This window comes from Miniopterus schreibersii (genome assembly GCF_964146895.1).
Source record: "Miniopterus schreibersii genome assembly, chromosome: 1".
Taxonomy (NCBI): Eukaryota; Metazoa; Chordata; class Mammalia; order Chiroptera; family Miniopteridae; genus Miniopterus; species Miniopterus schreibersii.
In genome coordinates this window covers 67800218-67820408 of record NC_138101.1, presented here as the reverse complement: position 1 = coordinate 67820408, position 20191 = coordinate 67800218, and the positions used below count along the sequence as shown (strand labels likewise).

General features: G+C 40.7%; 1 pseudogene across 1 annotated transcript; it reads left to right on the top strand.

The window, feature by feature from the left end:
* The first annotated feature begins 17999 nt into the window (after window positions 1-17999).
* Window positions 18000-19182, top strand: LOC308565808 (peptidyl-tRNA hydrolase 2, mitochondrial pseudogene; annotated as a pseudogene). Its single transcript has 2 exons — window positions 18000-18017; window positions 18648-19182. The product of its transcript is annotated as a peptidyl-tRNA hydrolase 2, mitochondrial pseudogene (transcript).
* The last annotated feature ends 1009 nt before the right edge of the window (window positions 19183-20191 follow it).

Sequence of the window (20191 nt, the reverse complement as noted above, 5' to 3'; positions counted from 1 at the left end):
ACTGCCATCTCGTGGACAATGCAGAGACATGCTCTGACTTGAGAAGACTACCGGGCGTGGAGAGGAGTGTGATTAATAAGAGTTTCATAGTTGTGCAATTAATTGGAAAGGAGTGCATGGGAATATAAAAACTAAGTGGATAAAGAATAATTTTTTTCTTGGTAATTAGAAAGAGGGACAATTTTTAGGTGTTAGATTATAAACTAGAATGATATGGAATCAAAGTAATTAACATATTGCTTAACTAATTCTGCCCAAATCTTTCAACTCCACATCCCTGTGGACGTAAGAAACATCCAGACCTGTAGAGGATTTTTACAAAAGCTTATTTGAGCTTAACTGACATGTGCCTGGGAGCAAGATCTCAAACGCTCTGGAAAATAACAATTGTGCAGCTTCCTTTATGCATTTGAGATTAAGGAAGGAATGTAAGAAAGATTACGGGAGGGTGGGAGGAAACAATACGGGGATGGGATTACAGGATAGTTAATATTATGTGCTCTCTCGAGGGATGTGAAAGGGGGCATTTCAAAGGTGTGTTAACCTAGATGCAGAGAAAGAGTGGACAGGATGTGCTTAAGGCAAATATAAGCCTTTTAGTAAAAAAGATGTATGCCTGGGACGTGACTATCCACTATGACCTTCCCAGTTAGGATTTATGATCAGATCACTCTGTGAGGTTACTTTCCATAGAACCCCCCCTTTTTTTGGTCCACATTTCGTAGTATATTACACTTCATAAATAATTCTAGCATCACATGCCAACTTAAAGATGCTTATCCAGTGGTCTCATTTGAGAGAACAAGAAGTTCTGTATCTACATCCATTTCTATTTCTATAATCTCACTTTTCTTACATCTAAAATTTCAACATTAAGGATCTACTCCTTTCTGACAAGGTTATCCTATTTGCTTTAATTTAATTTAATTTAATTTTTTAAATATATCTTTATTGATTTCAGAGAGAGGAAAGGAGAGGGAGAGAGAAACAGAAACATCAATGATGAGAGTCATTGGGGATTGAGCCTGTAGCCCAGGCATGTGCCCTGACCGGGAGTTGAACCTCGATCTACTGGATCCTAGGTCAATGCTCAACCGCTGAGCCACGCCCTGCTGGGCCTATTTGCTTTAATTTTAAAACACCTTTTGGATATAATATATCCTTAAAGGGCTGGGGCACAGGTGTGGTTGGGGAATGTGTGTGGCAGAAGACAAGCAGTCTGTAGTGCCGGTCACTGAGTAGTTCTAACACTCTGCCTTTCAGCACATGGTTAGATTGCACTTGGTGCTTAGATTGGCCATTGGACCTCTTCTGGTCAGTGTGTTATGAGTTCAGATTATAAAAGTCCACATGATTCTGGAAAAGTAGCTAACAATTGACAACAGGCAGCAGGGTAGGTCAGAAAATTCAGGGTTTGCTTTTTTGTTGTTGTTAATTTCCTTTGTCACTTTTCCACTAGTAAAGCAAATGAGGCATTAAATATTATAGCTTGCTCAGTGTCATCTTCTCCTATAATAAATGCATGGCAAGTGGTATGAGGAGTGATAAAATATAATGAAATTAACTTTTTTGTACCAAAACATATTTAGCTACATGAATAAATGCTGCCTTTCAAAGCAGTCAGTTTGGGTGATGATATGCTGCTGGTACACAAAACACACTGGAAATCATAAGCCCCCATTCGTCCCCAGCTCCAATGCCCTTCACCTGCTGGCCAAACTTCACCCATGGGCAAGCCACCACTGAGCAAGACAGGAGCTACCAAAGGAGCACAGACCCAGAAGTGGCCATATCTGATGTGATTAGGGATGAGTTCTAGGCCCTTCATGTCTGCCAGGTCACATCAAACCTGGCCCTGCCCTACCTACATTGTATTGCTGATTATTAAATTTAAGGTCAGCCCTATAGTTGTGTAGGATCTACCCCCCCACTCTGCCCCCACTGAGGTGGTTTCCTCCTTTTAAACTCTAATCTGGGTGGCTCTGTGTAGTGGGTAATGTATTAGCCCTCCCACTCCCCCACCCCCATACTTACAGAGATAACTCTTAGCCATGTTTTTGCTTCATAACCCTACAGTTGATTGAACCAGGAGTAGGCACTGGACACAAATTGGGTAAATCAGAGTCCCTTCACTCTCTCTCTCTTTTTAAAAACTGATTTTAGAGGGAGGAAGGGGGAGAAAGAGAGAGTGAGAGAGAAACATTAATTGGCTGCCTCTTGCACATGCCCTGACCTGGGATTGAGCCTACAACCTGGGTATGTGCCCTGACTGGGAACCGAGCCTGCCACCTTTTGGTGGGCGGACAATGTTCCAACCAACTGGATCACACAGGCCAGTGCTTCACTCTTAATTTGGGACTGAATAACATAATCCAGTCTTGGTATGGAAACTCTTGAATCGAGGAGCTGCAAATTCTGGAGCTGTAGGAGGCCATCTTCAACCTTAGGAAACGTATATCAACAGCATTTCCCTCCTCTGCTTGCAATGCCATTGTTACCAGCGAAAAAAAGAATGAAGGACTGAATGAAAGATCATGGTGAGTGGGACTGAAGCGGAGAGGAAGTAGAAAAGAGTAACACAGAATGTTCCTGCGGGAGACTGAGTGCCCAAGTCTAACCCTTTTGAGTTTTAACAGCAGTCCTACTCCCTATAGTAAGAATCTCTCCTTTTTTCTATTTAAGCCTATTTGTTTCTTGTAGCCAAATGAGTTTAAACTAATATCCCCAAGGTTCTTGCATGCCTTCTGACAAAGCTATAAAAGGAAATGTCTTCAGAACCATTTCATAAGCCAATCAACAAAATCAGTTTTACTACATTATATTAATCACCTTTTATGAGTTTGGTGACCTTTAATATAGCAAATATTTAGAAAATTCTTACTATGTGCAATGCACAGAACTTGTCAACCATAGGCATGCAAAGATCAGTGAGAGCTAATAGTTTCTTTGGGAGAGGAAACGACATACAAAAATAATAATAGTGACAAATTCGGTGACAGAACTGTGAGGAAACTGGAACAGAGAAAAGAGAGCAATTTACTTAGATTAAAAACAAACAAACAACTTTACCAAATGCTGAAATGCTAACAGTGTTCTGAGAAGTGTGTTAGATCTGGAGATACAATGCAGAACAAAACATAATCTCTTACTTTAAGGACCTTAGGTTTTATCACTAAGGTAAAGTGCAAGTGCATTTGGCCGTCAAAGGAGCACCTAACCATGTGTTGAGGGTGGGGGTGAAAGGGGTAGACTTGAGGAAACATCCAGAAGAGATGGCTAAATCGATATTGAAAGGTATAAAGGTTAACTAGGATTAGATGATGGGCTAGAAGAAAAAAATCCCATAGAGAAACTGCAAATATAAAAAAGTGTTACCAAGATAGTTTTCTTAGCAGCATTAGACCTTAACACTCAGATTATGTTACTCCCCTTTTCTGTTTTTCCTTTTACCTATTTGGTTCTTTCTGTCTTTTTTTTTTTTTTTTAATCCTCACTTGAGGATATTTTTTTCCATTGCTTTTCAGAGAGAGTGGAAGGGAGAGAGAGAGAGAAAAAAAATCAATTGGTTGCCTCTGGGGATCGAGCCTGCAACAGAGGTAGGTGCTCTTGGCCGGTATCCAACCCAGGACCCTTCAGTCCACGGGCCGACACTCTAACCACTGGGCCAAACCGGCTGGGGCTCTTTCTGTCTTCTTGGTCCTGAATTCCCCTGCTTTCTCTTTTCTCACTCCCTTGCTAGGAGTGTTTTAACTAACAAGTACATATCTTGAGACCTGAGCTGTGGTCAGTGAGTCCTGTTGACCAGCTGAGATCTGTGCCCTCTATCACATTTCTCTGTCGCCTGCAGTGGGCGGCTGTGGCTTGTGTCCTCCAGCAGTTCCATTTTCACCAGCAGGCTGAAGGGTCCTGTGGCAGCCACACCTGTCCTTGGAAAATCAGACTCGGTGAGGCGATGCCTCCTCTGAATTCCAAATTTTCCTTCCCTGTTCATTCTCTATTGGCTTTAGAGGTGGTAGTGGCCATCTGCAGGTGCTATTTCTATACCCCATAAAATCTTCTTTTATCTCTTGTACTGGTTCACCACATTTTACTACTTAACAATGGTTTATATTACCCTTTTCTGTTTAAATAAACTGGTGTGGCTTTTGTTTCCTGATTGGAACTTGGCTGATAAAATGAGGCAGAAGGAAGAGTTGGAATGACTACAAATTATAACATAAAATAATTAAATAATTTGACTTTGTGAAAATTAAAGATTTCTGTTTTTTGAAAGTCACCATTAAGAAAATGAAAAGCAAGTCAGTCAAGTAGAAAATATTTGCAATTCATATACCTGATAAAGGACTTGTATACAGAACACATAAAATATCTCAAAAACAACAAGATTTTCTTAGTCTGCTAAGGGTACAATAACAAAATACTACAGAATTGGAAGTTTAAACAACAGAAATTAATTTTTTCACAGTTCTGGAGGCTAGCAGTCCAAGATCAAGATGTTGGCAGATTTGGTTTCTTTTGAGTTCTTTCTCCTTGGCCTGCAGATGGCACCGTCTTTCTGTGTCCTCACATGGTCTTTCCTCTGTGCACACATGTCTGTGCCCAAATCCTCTTTTTGTAAGGACCACTGTGACCCCTGCAGACTGAATGGTCAAACCATTCTTTACTGGAATAACCTCTCTCCTCCTATTGCAACATTCCTTTTAAGTAAAGTCTCTCCTTACCTATGTCCAGATTTGTTTTTATTTGACATTTCTTTCCTACCTACCCATGTGTTCAGTAGTGGGGCAATCTAGTAGGAATTAAGCAGGTAAATAGCCAATTACAAACTAGTAAGGAATGCCTTATGTAGGGCCTGCTGCATAGATTTGGGGACTCAGTGCAAAATAAAAATGCAAAATGCCTGGTTCAAAATATCAGGGGAAAAGTGTTATTAAAGGTACTAAAATGTTTTCCCCTTTCTTCCATGGTCTCTTTCAACTTGTTATAGCGTCTTTTTTTATTTAATGTCATTCTAAATAAAGAAATTTTTGTTTTTAATTATTAGCATACATTTTACCATTTATCTTTATATTGGACAATACTGGTTTAAATGAAATATAAAGACTATTTGACTTGTGGAATCACCAAAATTACACAATTTGTACTTTTTAGCTCTTACATGCATATGCATTTTGTTCTTTTATTGTTGCCACTATTGCAGATGTCCCCAACTCCCCCACACCTTTGCCTGCTCCCATCCAGCCCCTGCCCCCTTCCCTCTGGCCATCAGCACCTTGTTGTCTGTGTCTATGGGTTTATGCATTTTGTTCTTAATAGAAGAGTGAAAATGCTGCACAAAACTAACTCAACTTTTTTTCAACTTTGTTTTCCAGTTGTATGTGCAATCTTACCAATGCTCTCTACTTTCAGCTTCCTGATGAATAAAGATGGACCAAAAAAAAAAAAGGGACTGGGGTCCCCATATATTTCCCCTACTTCTATGTCATTATTTTCAGCATATGTGACTGCCTAATCCCAGGAAGCCACAGGAATAAGAAAGGACAGGCTAGGGTTCCTTGGTTGTTCCTGGGAGTGCCATTGCCTTCTTTCTGTGTTCTGCATTTAGAGCAAATTCTTGTTTCAGTGAAAGGTGTGGCTTCTTGGAACTGTCTGTGCCTCCTTCCGCCCAGTCATAACCTTAAATGCTTACCTTGCACAGGCTTTGAGTCTCGAGGACACTCCATCTCCTCCATATCACCCCCACCCAAGCACAAGCTGCCATCTTCCAGCGCCTGGACTACTGAGGCCGCCTACCGACTAGTCTACCTGCAGCATCCTAGTGCCTGCAATCCACCCTCACACTGCAGCCAGAATGATCCTCTCAGTACCAAATCCGATCATGTTATCTCCAAAACAAAAACCCTTTCATGCTTTGAGAAGAAAGGCAAATGCCTTAATCTGACCTATGGATTCCTGCCGATTTTGCTCTTGCATTTTTTTTCTAGCTTCAGCTTGCAGCGTGCTCTATATGAACACTCTCCATCCCCGAGCACTGGCCTTGCAGCTCTTCGATCACTCCCTTCCTCTGACCTTTCCCTAGAAAACTCTTCCCCACCTGCACCCAGCTCCTCCTTCACCCAATTAAGCTCCATTCATCCTTCTGACCACAGTTCAAATATCCCTTCCTCAAGAAAGCCATGTCTTATCTCTGACAAGTTCAAATCTTCTAATTATTTTTTCATACAACCATTGACCTCTCCTTGCAGCACTCATGAAAGTTACAATTTTTATTTATTTTTGTGATTATTTGATTTTTATCTATCTTTTCTAGTATATAAATAAAAGAAAGAAGAAACCACGTATCTTTTTTTTGTTTTCATAATATTTATTGTAGGTGGTGATTGATGATTTATTCATGAGATTACCTGAGTAATGTGTCTTCCACACAGACCGTGTCTCACCCCACCAGCGCCTAGACGCTTTCCCTATACATACCAAGGAGCTCAACAAATAATCATTGAATAAAGGGTGGCAAGCTCAATCGGACTTTTCCTTTTAAATGCCAAAGAAGTGCTGATTTCAATGAGTGCCCAAGTAGCATTGCAAATAAACATATTGTCCTGATGTCTGAATACTCCCTCCGTTTTTCTTTGTTTGCAATTTTATCTTAGCCTCTTCCAAAATGTGAATTGCAGGGTGGATATAATCCTCTGGTCTTTGAGGTGAGAAGTTTGAAGGATTCACAATAACTTGCTTGAGCGGCTTCTCAGCTTCTCTCTCCTCCCGTCCACTCGCCTATGGGCTCCTCCCTTTCCTGTCTGTCACTGATACCCCCTTGCTGATATCCCCTCCTGCTTTTCTCTTTAGGCTGGTATCAGAGTGTTTCCAACATCTGTTATGGTTTAGAGGGACTCTGGCCTGGAAATAGAAGTTCTTTCTGGTCCGTGATATAAATTTCTAGTAAAAGCAAATGAATGAATATATTGCAAGAAAAATATTTCACAAGGAAGTTGCCCTGGAAGTGGGCTGTTGTAAAAAAGAGGCACTTGCTTGTTACTTAGTCCCAGAAGCCTGATCACTCCTGCCCAGTCAGGACTTCCCATCACGCTGTCCATTTTGCTGTTCCCAGCTCTGCAGGCCGTGTGGATTACAATATGTACATTGGCACTTGTTATACAGCAAGTGCAAACAGCTGGCTCTCTTGCTGTTTCTCCAGTGCCAAGATATTCCTCATAAGACCTATTAACTGCTTTCGCAGTTAGTAGCATCAGTGACTGGGAAATCAGACATTTTATCTAGTGGTTTGTTAACTTAAGGCTATTTTCCAGATGTTCTAGAGCCGTTCCTCCGATGCTGATTTGTGGTGGCGTTGATATTTTCTTTCTATAGCATTTTATTATTTTTGAGCAGTGAAATTTAATTTAGTTAGGGGAAATGTCTTTTCCAAACTCTTTGTTTCTGATGACACACAGTTACTTTGTGCCTCGTGTTAATCCCACAAACTACAGGACTTGGCTCCATTATAGACACGACTAGACAGTAGAAACTTTAGAGGAACCACTGCACCGGACTTCCACGTCTATTGGCTACCAGATAAACTCATAGATTACAGGCCCAGGGAATTTTAAGGTCAGGGGGATATTTTACTCAGATCCCCTCTTTAGTCATAAAGCATAACTGGAACTCATCGGTGCTAACTGATTTTACCCTGGGCCACACATCTAGTTGCTGGTAAGATCAGAACCAGAACCTAGGTCTCCTAGATACAAAGGAAAGGAAACCTTTTCTCTATGCCTCTCACCTGGAGGGGTGCGTGTAGATTCATTTCCCCTTCAGTGGCCCAAGGACGCCTTCATTGGCAAATACGTTTCTTGCAGTATGTTGAAGAGGCAGGACAAGCTCCTGTGCCAGTCTTCAGGAACGATCACCCTTTTCCAGTGACCAGCCCTGCGATGTGGCACCCTGCCAGCCCTCTCTACTTCCAGGCTTGTGCTGAGTTATCACGTGGTGGAATGACTCCTGTGGACCTTTTGCCAGGAACCAGTTTTATTTTTTGACTCACCAATCCCTCCTTTCTCCCCACAAGCTCTCTTCTACCACACGAACCCGTCAAGGGCCCCTCAAAGCATTGTGATCACCTGTTTCTCCATCCACAGTGACAGAAAAAGAGGGGAAAGGATCAAGTTCAGTATGCTGTGAGGCCGAAAAGTGTTGAGAATTTGGCAGCAGTTTATAAATAACTCAGAGTGGATGTTGCCGACCATGGGAAGTATCTATGGGAACCACCATTACCAAAAAAAAAAAAGTATTTTTTGAAAATGAAATATGACAGCATACAGTCCAAACCTCCAAAATTTAACAGGAATTCTCATAAAACTGTAGGTAGGCTTACATTATATTACACAAGTTTTAAACTCTGGATCTGGGCCGAAAACATCACCTGCTTTAGGTCTTTCAAATAGACACTAAAGAGCCACAGAATGATACAATCGACCAGCAAAACACTTTAAGATTTAGTCGTAATCTACAGACTGTCAGCTTGGTGGTAACTGTTAAAGTAATTTGTGGTCTCCTTGTGTCTGTTTTAATTAGTGATAGTTCTCTGCAGCCAGCCTTGCAGGAGGAGAAACGGAAACACAGCTGCTGCGCTGTAAATCAGAGTGAAATCAGCAGTGTCCAGTGAAGAGCAACAAGGCCCCCGAATAGCTCCCCTGCCAACCCTGCTTGCTTCCTCCCCTGGAGTCTCTCCTGGTGGGCTCAACGACGTTTCATGCATTGAGGGCAGCGGACTTGATCCAAAGGCACAACAGGGCAGGCAGGAGCCCCAGCTTGCTGTTGGGAATTGGATCAGATGAGTCGACGGTAGCAAAGGGGGCTTGGAATTCGAGCTTCAAATTCGGAGTTAAAACTTGCATTTTTGACTTCCGAGTCAAGTAGTGTGAGCTGTTGATCTCTCATAGGTGTCACCATCTTTTTAGAGGATAATTCCTGTGGACTGTAGGCCTGGTAAATCCCACTGTGTGGGTATTATTCTCTGCACCTCCCCACTCAACCCCAAACCACTGACATTTTTATTCAGATAAAATTCCATTAAAACAAATATCAAGTAATGACTTTATCAAAAGAACCAACACTGGGAACTTTAATAAGTAAAACTGGTGTGTGTGTGTGTGTGTGTGTGTGTGTGTGTGTGTGTCTGTCTGTCTGTGGTGGTAGCTGGGGAAGCCACAAGGCTGGGAAAAGTTTTCCACAAGGTTGGGAAAAATTGGAGTGATAATGTCATGAAAAAGCACTATTTAGCTTGAGAGGGGGTTGTTGCCAGGCCATTTGTACTCCCTTCTTGCGTTACTAAGTGATTTCAGGAACAATGTAGGTAGAGACCTTAACAACACTCCTTATATCTCTCTCTCCTGTTGTGTCTGTCCCCTGCTAGTCTTGGGTCTGGATTACTGTTAATATGTCCTAATGTACTTTTCTGGCTCTGTCTCTCCTTCCTCTAATTCATCCAACACATCCTTGTCAGAGAAATCTCCCCAGAACATCAGACTGATTGCACCAATTGTTTAGTCATCAATGTTCATTCACATTTACTTAAATTCTCTCTTTTCCCTTAGTTCAGCATTCAGCATCACCCGGATCTCCCTCTCGTCTAGGTTTCCCACCGATCTCCCTTCATACACATGCTGTTCCTGTTAAATGGACTCACTCCTCCCCCAGCACCCCTCAAATGCTTGTGCCTCCAGGTTGTTCCATAGCTGCTTGTCCTACACAACGTCACTAATCCGAATCATCCCCACCTCTCAAGGCCCACTTTAAATGCTACCTTGTCCATGAAATCTTCGCTGAACACCCCTCTGGAAGTGTTGTATCTGCTACCCCAGTTTTTCCACAGCATGTTGTGTTTTGATGTTCCTCGCCATACCTATCATTTTCTGTCCTTTGTCATTCTTACTTGTGTACCTGAAATGGGTGCTTAAATGCTCTGGGTTGGCCAGCCCGGATTTTAATCTCAGGTCTGGTCATTAATGTGATTTTGGTAACTGACCTTTTTTAGTCTTGGGACCTTCCTTGTAAATTGATAATCATTGTAACTCATAGGTTCTGATGAAGATTAAATGAGACAATGAGCGTAATACACTCAACTCTGTGCTTAACACACGGTAAATGGTCAAAAAATGTTATTGTGTTTATTATTTTTATTGTTTAAATTTTCTTTTTAGACTCTAACTTATTCAAGAGTTAAATCTCTCTATATAGCAAGCATCAGCAAACTTTTCTTGTAAAAAGCTAGTCAATATTTTAGGTTTTTCAGGCAGCATATATCTCTGTCACATATTGTGAAATAACAGGAAAAAAAAATATATTGGTCTCTGCCTCCCCCCTCCCTGCCGCCACCCAGTTCCTGGCACAGAGCTCCTGAAACTGCTATAGTTTCTAATAGATAAGAGCAATAGGAGCATTTCTTGTAATATTTGGTCTTTGACCCCAGTTCCTGACACAGAGCTACTAAAATCCTTGTAAATTGCTGGGCGATAGGAGCCTCTCTTGTTCTAATGAGGTAGCTGGGTGGCTTCTGGATGGGGGCTGGTCACCAGAAAGACCAAGCCATGATTAGAAGCTTGGAATTTTCAGCTCCTCCCTCACCCTCCAGAGAGTGGAGAGGGGCTGGAAATGGAGTTAGTCGATGATGGATCATGCTTATGTGATAAAGCCTCCACAAAAATCTCCAAAGTACAGGGTTCAGAGAGCTTCCAGGCTGGTGAACACATCCTTACCAGGAGGGTCACACCCCAGCTCCATGGGGATAGAAGCTCCTGTGCTCGGGACCCTCCCAGACCTTGCCCTGTGCCTCTCTTCAGCTGGCTGTTCATCTGTATCCTTTATTTTACCCTTTAATAAACTGGGGAATGTAAGTACATGTTTTCCTGAGTTCTGTGAGCCACTCTAACAGATTAATCAAACCTGAGGAAGGGATTGTGGAAATTTTTGATTTGTAGTCAGGTTGGATAAAGATTGTGGGAACCCAGGGACATACTGCTTGTGATTGGCATCCAGAGTGGGGGGCAGTCTCACAGACTGAGTCCTTAACCTGTGGGATCTGCCACTATCTCTGGGTAGAGCGTGTCAGAACTGAGTTAAATTGTAGGACTCCCAGCCAGTTCTCCACAGAGAATTGTTTGGTGTGGAGAAATCCCCGAACATTTGGTGTCAGAAGTGTTGTGCGTGTGGCAGGAGTGTGAACATAAAAGGGACTCACAGAAAGAAGGAACTGAGTTATTTCAAATAATATGTATATTTTTCTTTTGTTTTGCTTAATAACCTTTGAAAATGTTAAGATTCATCCCTAGCTCACAGGCCATGGAAGAATAAGCCACAGGCTGGCAGTTGTTTGTAGACCCCTGCTGTGTAGTCCACAGTGTTCAAATCAGAGCTTCACGGATATATAAGTTAACTGAGAAATGTTGTGTGATAAATTAAACGAATGATTACATGATCGATCTCTGTTGAGTGCCTCTGTTCTTTTTTACCTTTTGCAAATGACTCCAGTTTGTGCCCATCCCTCCTGCACCATTCAAAGTCCAGAATATTTCCAGTGTGTCTGATCCTAGAACAAGCTGGGCGAAGCCCCCAAAGCATGGAGACAGTGGTGAGTTGCCCCTTTACACAGCTGTGCCTCTCGGGGTTGGCAGGTCCTCTCTGATCCAATCCAGCAGGGGAGCTGTACACACAGTCAGTGAGGTTAAGTTGTTCCAGGGAAGAAAGTGGTGAGTCTTAGAACAATATTAAATACTGTATTGTTGCATTTAGAAGGGAGCTATTTATGTTTCTCCAGGAATGTGTAAGATCCTCTCTCCCATGCTGGTTTTAACTGAATGTCTGACAGATCCAACCTTACTGTGGCAAAAGAAAATGAAATGGTGGTATTAGTGTAGCTTTTCTCCCTTGCTAACTGCATTTATAGATCAGCTCCTGGAATAGCGTGTATTTTTTTCCTTTTGTGCCTTGGTTTATCACAACAGCATCAATCGTCTCTATTCAGCATCTTTCTGTAGACATACAAGAATGAAATTGAGAAAAAACAGATTAACTCTGAAAATTCTTATTATTGGCAATTCAGGCATTGGCTCTGCTTTCCTTAAAAAGTCTACTTTAGCCCGGCCGGGCGTGGCTCAGCGGTTGAGCGTCGACCTAGGATCCAGGTGGTCAGGGTTCGATTCCTGGTCAGGGCACATGCCTGCGGGCTGGGCAGCCGATCAATGGCTCTCTCATCATTGATGTTTCTATCTCTCTCTCTCCCTCTCCTTTCCTCTCTCTGAAATCAATAAAGATATATATATTTTTAAAATGTCTACTTTAGAAAATAATTAATATGACATACTAAATTTGAAGCACAGATTATATATTTACATTTATTTTTAATACTCCTCACTTTACAGACTCAATAATTGAGGATGATTATCATTCTTTATATTAAAAGAACTCTATAAATGCCCATGTTTACCCACTAGAGTAATATTAAGAACTATATTAATCAGTAATAGCCATACAATTTCCATGCCTTAAAGCAAGACAATTTCATATTTTGAAAGGCGGTGAAATGATTCTTCCCTGAGAGGTACAAAAACATCCACTAGGTGTTGCTGCTGTACACTGGATGAGCCAAAAGAGCCTAAAAAAATATCGATAATCCCTCCCACAAATTCATTATCCACTTGTCTAAGCAATTATTATTGGAAAGACAAATAAGAAAATAAGTGGTATATAACTTATTTCTATATAATTTTGAAGATGCTATCAGTTGCAACTTTTGTTTCATGTAAGGGAAGAAAAATGTCAGGAAATAAGCTAAAAAATCAATACTATTTATTTATTATTTATTTACTTATTTTAGAGAGAGAGGAAGAGAGAGAGAAGGGGAGAAAGAGAGAGAGAGAGACATCGATCCGTTGCCTCCAGCTTCACATATGAATTCTGACCGGGGATCGAACCTGAAACCTAAGTATGTGCCCTGACCGGGAATCGAACCTGCAACCTTTTTGGTGTGCAGAACGATACTCCAACCAACTGAGCCACCTGGCCGAGGCCTAATTTTTATTTTTTTAATACCACAGGAATATATAAAAATAGAGTATTTAAGGAATGCACAAAAATCAGAGATAAAGTACACACGTAGATGTCTGACAATGCTATGCTTTTAACAATATGAAAAACTTCTGGTTAATATAACACTTATTAATATGGAAATTTGGCAAAATTCTGTAACAATCAGGCTAAACCTTGAAAGAAAGAAAAACACTTAATTCTGGATCTGGTTCAAAACTGAAGCCTTATTCATTTTATTTTCAGGCTTACAGAAAAGCGATACTTGCCAAGATATCGAACATAAGCGGTAAATTTTATGAACCACGCTTTCCTTTACCTTTAGGGTTGACATGTTGAAGCTCAGCGGTGTTCTTGGTTACGACAGCACCCAAGACTAGCTCAAGAAGGGAGAGGCGTAAGATCTTGCCTTTTATTAGTATAGTCGCCACAGTTGTTACAGAAAGGTAAAGCTGAAACGATGTGGAATATATCTCTTTGAAGATTAGTTTCCATTTTTTTGCAACCTATGGGGCAGGGGAGTTATCCCAACTGCAGGCTGTGTACCTTTTCCCTCCTGGGCCGCAAAAAGCTCATAATGAGGGTATTACTGCTGCTCTGGTACTTCCCTCTTATGGAACAAATTTGCAAAGTCTGCGGCAGTGATTCATAGCTCAGGAAAGACACACCTTCCAGAAGCAAGGATGAAGAAAGAAGGATATTATATGTTTAGTCTTTGCTATTTTTATCCTTCTGGTTTTCAGTTAAATTGTAACTTACAATCCTTTGGCTATGGTGATGTGACCCATTAATTCACCAACAAACAGAAGCTCCATTTGAGTCAAAGCCTCCTTTTTTTCAAACTTAAAAGAAAATGAATCTCTGTGTTCATAGGTTTTTCCCTATAGTACGTTCTGTCATTTTAGTAATGCTCAAAGTCTATCCAATAGGCCTGGACCATCTTGAATAAAAATTGAGAGTTTCCCATGAGTAGGTAAATAAGGTTTAGTGTTTTCATTAAAAATTAATAAACATAAAAACTAAATTAGTTTTTTTCCCCCCTGGCTCTTGTTTATAATTTGAAGTATTTTTAACAAGATGACCTTATTGGTATGGAAATATTTGATCCTTCTGGTGTGTTATAAGATATGGCAGAGACTTTGTGTCATATAAAAATAACCATTTTAATTTAATTTAATTGTGCACAATTTCTTTAACATCTGTCTCTCCTACCGGACTACAAATACCCCTATGACTGTTTTATATGAAGAGCGTCTATACAAATAAGTGCTTAAAATTTTTTGTAGAATGAACTAGCAAATGAATAAATAAAGATAAACATTGTTGAATTAAACAAATATCAGTCAAGGATAAATTCAATCTTAGCTCAAAAATAATTTGTGAACTGTGAGCCAACCAGAATATTCCTATGACTAAGTGCAGCAGTCCATCAATAGGAGAAGCATTTAAGATGCTAAGGAACTTACCATCTTGGTTGTTTCTTAACTTTTCCAGATCCTGAATACCTCTTCCAGAGTACAGTTTTCAGACTTTGTTTCTTGACTCTGCTGGTTCGTAGCGGTTGACTTGGATAACAGACAGCTGCATAGTGCTTTCGGGGTTTGTCTCCGGCCTCCGGTCACACTAGAGATGTCAAGTCCTTGAAAACACCAGTGATTTAATTAATGCCAGTAAGTATTGAACACTCCCTTGTGCTTGGTTCTGTGCCATATTCTACACACCACGGTGCTGGATTCTCTCTTGCCTCTGTGAACGGCAGTCTTTCTGCCTTGAATTGTTTCCCTTCTTCATTGGCGTCGCCACTGCTTGTTCTTTGAGGCTCACCTCAGGCCTCACCCACCTCAGAGAACCTTCCCTGAGCCATGAGCCGGGGGTCCCCTAAGATATTACGCATAACTCTGTTACAAAACTTATTTTGTATTAGCACATCTAAACATTATCTGCTTATTACCCATATCGCCCACGAGACTGTGAGCTCCTCAAGGTAAAGCAGTTAGAAGTAATCTGAAGAAATCGAGCTCTTATTTCTCCGATCAAATGTACCAACCTACCTGTATCTCTACCCAAATTCTCTGACTTACTTCCTAGTACAATGGATGGACTGTCATTGATTTGTCGAAGGCCAGTCTATCTACTAGGGCACCTTTCTTGCACTTGATTTATAGTTTAAGTATAGAATTCTAGTTTGGAAACAATTTTTGTTTAGAATTTTGAAGGGCATTAATCCGTTGCCTTTTTGTTTGCAGTGTGCTGAGAAATCCAAACCATTCTTATCTTTCCTTTAAAAATATCCTGCATTTTAGAAAAATTTAAATATCTACAAAGAGAGAATACTATAATGAATCCCCACATACCTATCCCTCTGCTGCCACAATTATCAATTCATAGCCAATCATGTTGCATCTGTAGCTCACCCCTACTTCCTACTTAATTTCCAATTATTTTGAAACAAAATCTACACCATACTGTGTCATTTGTGAATATTCAGTATTTATCTCTAAAAGAGATGAAGGTTACCCTGGCCAGTGTGTGTGGAGGGGGAGATAAAGATTCACATATTTCATCCTTTATATGTAATTTATTTTATTCTCTCTGAAAGTTTCCAGGAAATTACTTTTCTTCCTAGAGTCCTGAAATTTTATAATGATGTGCTCATTGGGCCTGTTTCTATGGGCCCTTTCTATCTGCTTTAAAATTCCAAGAAATGTTCTTGAATTGTTTCACTGATGACTTTTTGCCTCATTACTCAGTTGCTGGACCTCCTGGCCCGGTGCTCTAAACTTTCTTTCTGCTCTTCAACTCTGACTTGCTGTTTTACTTCCTGAGAGCTTTTCTCAGCTTTATGTTCCAGTCTACCTATCAAGGTTTTCCATTTCTTGATTGTATCTCTGATGTCTTAGGGCCCTTTTCTATGTTCTCTGAATGTTTCTTTTTCACAGCCTCTTGTTTTTGTTTTACAGATGGGGTGTATTCTTTTTCTTTTTGAAAATAGGATGATACATTTTGAAGTTTTTCTCTTCTCCCAGGTTGCTTTTTTTACTCTCTGCTTATTTTGGATTCATCCTCTGTGGTAGGTGTTTTCTTTATTGGGCTTTTAACCCTTGGCTCTCTGCTCACGAACTAAAATCAGAATCACACACTGAGCCTGTGGGAAGGACTTTTCAACTCTGAGCTTCATGGGATTGGAATCTGGGGGGGTGGTTACCACATCTGGGGCACCTCTAAGGTCAGTGTCTTTAGGTGTTGCTTTTAGGCAGGTCAGATTCTGTGGAAAAGGATTTTCCAGTTTCTTTTCTGGAGGGTAAATACCTGGCCAGCACATTGGGAGCTGTGCTGAGGAAGGCGGCCAGGGGTGTCTGCATTCAGCCATTCGCTAGACACGGGGTCCCCTGGCGTCCCTCCTGTTTTATCAAGGTTGGAGTAAGGACCTGGGATCTTACTGTTACTCAAACAGCTTTTTTACCCACCCCCCTTCTTTAGGAACCCTCACACCCTGTTTCTGGTTTTACTGGTGTTGCCAATTTCTGATCCTTTTGAAGCTGTGGTGCAAATTATGTTGATTTTGAACTTTCCTTGCTGCCAGCTTGGGATTTGGGGTTTCTTGGGGATGCTGATGCAGTTATCACATCGATATCCTTTCCAACTGCCAAATTTTTTGTTGCTGTTGTTTCCTCTGCTTGTTTTGCCCACACTTGTAGATTTCGATATTAAACAAAACTTATTTGTTATACTTTCGTGGGGTTTGGGGAGGGAGAAAAATAGATATGTGTGTTTACATCACCTTAACCTGAAAATATCCTCCACCTCCCCTTTATTAACTTTAAAATCCCATAACCATTGTTTCAGAGAAGGCGAACCCCTGTTCCTTGCGGTGGGCTTATCCGCAGCCAGAGTGCGCACCAGGACCTTCAGACTTCTTGGATTTGCTGTGAGGGGTCAGCTGCCAGCAGGCTGTGGTCATACTAGACGGAAATGTTTTTCATCTCTTTCTTGAAGACTCATCCACATATTTCCAGTGGGACAGCAGGGCCTTGGAGATGGACTGGCGGGTTGCATAAACCTGGGCCACCTGCCCAGCTCCCCAGAGTCTATGCGGGGGACCCGCTCCGCACAGAAGCCGAATGCAGCACGCAGCTCAGTGGGCTTCTCTCTGCGTGTGTAAGTATGTAGACATGTATGTATATGCATGTATCTTTCTGAACCCATTTGAAAACCATTCGAGATAGTTGTGGAATACTACTCAACAATAAAGCATAACTGTTGAGACACACAACACTAGATGAATCTCATAATAATTATGCAGAGTGAAAGAAGCCAGAGAAAAAAGCGTATGCACTGCACGTTTTCATTTACATAAAACTATGGAAAATGCAAACCAATCAGTAGTGACAGGAAGCAGATCTGTTGTTGTCTGGGGGAAGGGTGGGTGTGATGAATATGTTCATTATTTTGATTGTGGTGCTAATTTCATGAGGCTATACATAGGTAAAATTTACCAAATTGTACATTTTAAATATGTTACAGTTTACTGCAGGTCGGTTGTACTCTAATAAAGCTGTTAAAAACTTTTCACTTTAAAGCATACACTTTAAATTAAGTGGTTTATTGTATATCAATGATATCTCAATAAAGTTGTGAAAAGAGTCAGAGAAAAAATACTTTAAATAATAAACAAAGGGCTTATTCCCGTAATATAAAATCTTCACCAAATCAATAAGAAAAAAGACCAAAAGCACAACTGAGAGGTGAATAAAGGATATGAGCAATTCAGGAAAAAGGAAATATAACTGCCTCTTAAACCTAAGAAAAGATACTCGACATCACTCATAAAAAGAAAATTCAAATTAAAGCACCACTGACACTATTTCCCAGTCTTTAATAGGCAAATGTCCCAACATTTTATAAAACACTATATTGACATGAGCTTGGGGAAACAGGTAGTTTCCCCCATAGATGGCAAGTGTCTGGACGGGTGCAACAGCTAAGAAGGATACGTTGACAATAGGTATCTCATCACTATAGCCTTCTACATAGCTATTCCGCTTCTTGGATTTTTTTTCTATAGACATACCCGTGTAAGTGCGAAATGACCTATGTTCAATGTTATTCACTGAAATTTTATTTGTAGTAAAGACTGGCAACAATCTCAATACCTGTCCATGGGAGGTTGGTGAGATTGGTAAAACAGAATGAGAAAGTTTTTTATAAGTAGGAATGAAAGAAATTAATCTAAAGTAAAAAAACACACACAAAACCAACCAGGTGCAGAGCAGTGTGTATCACATGCTACTCTACGGATTAAAAATACTTTTGCAAATGAGTATTTGCCATAATAAATGTAAGATTGTGTGGAAGGGAACAAAGAAACTGGTTAACAATGGTTGCCTCTGGGGAGTGGTTTGAGGAAAGGTTTAGGAATAAGTCTTTCTTGCCTGTATTTTTATGATTTGAATTTTGAATTATTTGAATGTATTGCCTGCGTTTAAAAAAGCCTCTTGAGAAGCGTGTTTGCTGCTTGGAAGTGAAGAACCTAAAGATGCGAGTGAGGTGAAGGGGAGGTGCTCTAGGTGGTCTCCGAATCCTTGGTTCTGGAATATTTCGCTCATGCAGGCGCACTCAGTTTAACCAAGCTGAATAGCTTGTGGCATGTGCCTGGGCTGGGGCCTCTGCATATGCTTTGGGATGATCCCCAAAAGCTCAGTGAGTGAGGCAGACACAGAGACAGGAGCTGAAGCAATCAATTTAGGAGAGAGTGGAGAGTGTGAAATGATTCTTGTGGTTCGAAATGACTTTAAAGATGGGAAAAGGGAAAGTGGCTGCCCAGTGTTCTCACGCTGCTGTTTCTGCCTACAAGCAAATCTGCAGGAGAAACGCTGAATTGCTCAAACAATGGGAATGCCGTGGCCAGCCCAGTGTGGTGGTCAAAGCCCCCGATGAAGGAACTCTGATTAGATTATTGACCCATTTGGAAATGCTGGGACAGGCTGTAAATTTATTCCGAGATGCTCCAGGCACTCAGATTGCACCAGGCTCTCAAACTCTCCTAGGAATTGGGACCAGCAGACCTAATTGACAGTCACTGGTCACCTAAAACTTTACTAGGTGAAATTTTGTATGAAATTTGTTTACTAGTGAAACAAATGTTTGAAACTGTCAGATTCTAAGACAAAAGCTGAATCCCTTCCCCAAGAAAGCCTTCTGATTGTTGATACCAGTGAACCCCTCTGGGACTGCGAAGTCTTCACTCATAAGCGAGTTTGTTTTGTTTTATGGTTCTCCCATGACTCCTCCTTTCCTCTCCTCATTTTTCCTCCCAGCATTTAAAAAAGAAGTTTATTTTACATCCAACATTTTTGGGTGTTTTGCAACAGAAAAATATTTCATATTTTCAGGTTACTTGTTCATAATATTTCTAGATATTAAAGTTCTTATTATTTCTTAACATTTTTCTGGAGGTGGAAGCTGGGTGAAAAGGGTCTAAACGTTTTTTAAAAAGATTTTTAAATTGATTTTTAGGGAGAGAGGAAGGGAGGGGGAGAGTGAGAAACACTGATGATGTGATCGGCTGCTTCTTGCACTCACCCCCTACCCGGGATGGAGCCCACAACCCAGGCATGTGCCCTGATTGGGAATCGAACCGACAACTTTTAGGTGCAGGGGACCTACTGAGCCACACCAACCAGGGCTAAATGGTGTGGTCTAAACATTTTTTGAAAGCAGATGGCCAAACTGCTCCTTGAAAGATTAATCAGTTTACTCTCTCACCTGCAGGTACTGGAAATGCCCTCTTTCTTGAACTCTTTACTGGCGCTTGTGCTATCATTTTCTAAATGCCAATTTGATGGGCTAAACTCACATCTCGTTATTTTATCTGCACATTCTAAATTGTAATGAGTTTGAGCACTTTTTCAAAAGTATATTGGTCATTTGAGTTCTTTAAAATCTTTTTTGTTTTTTCAATTACATAAGTAATACGTTGATTGCATTCTTATGATATATGATTCAATCCATATCAAAATATATAAATATATGTTAATATATGGTGTTAGGTAAGGACTCTATCTTTACAGCATTAACAAAATTTTAAAGCAGCCATATATTAAAAAATCTA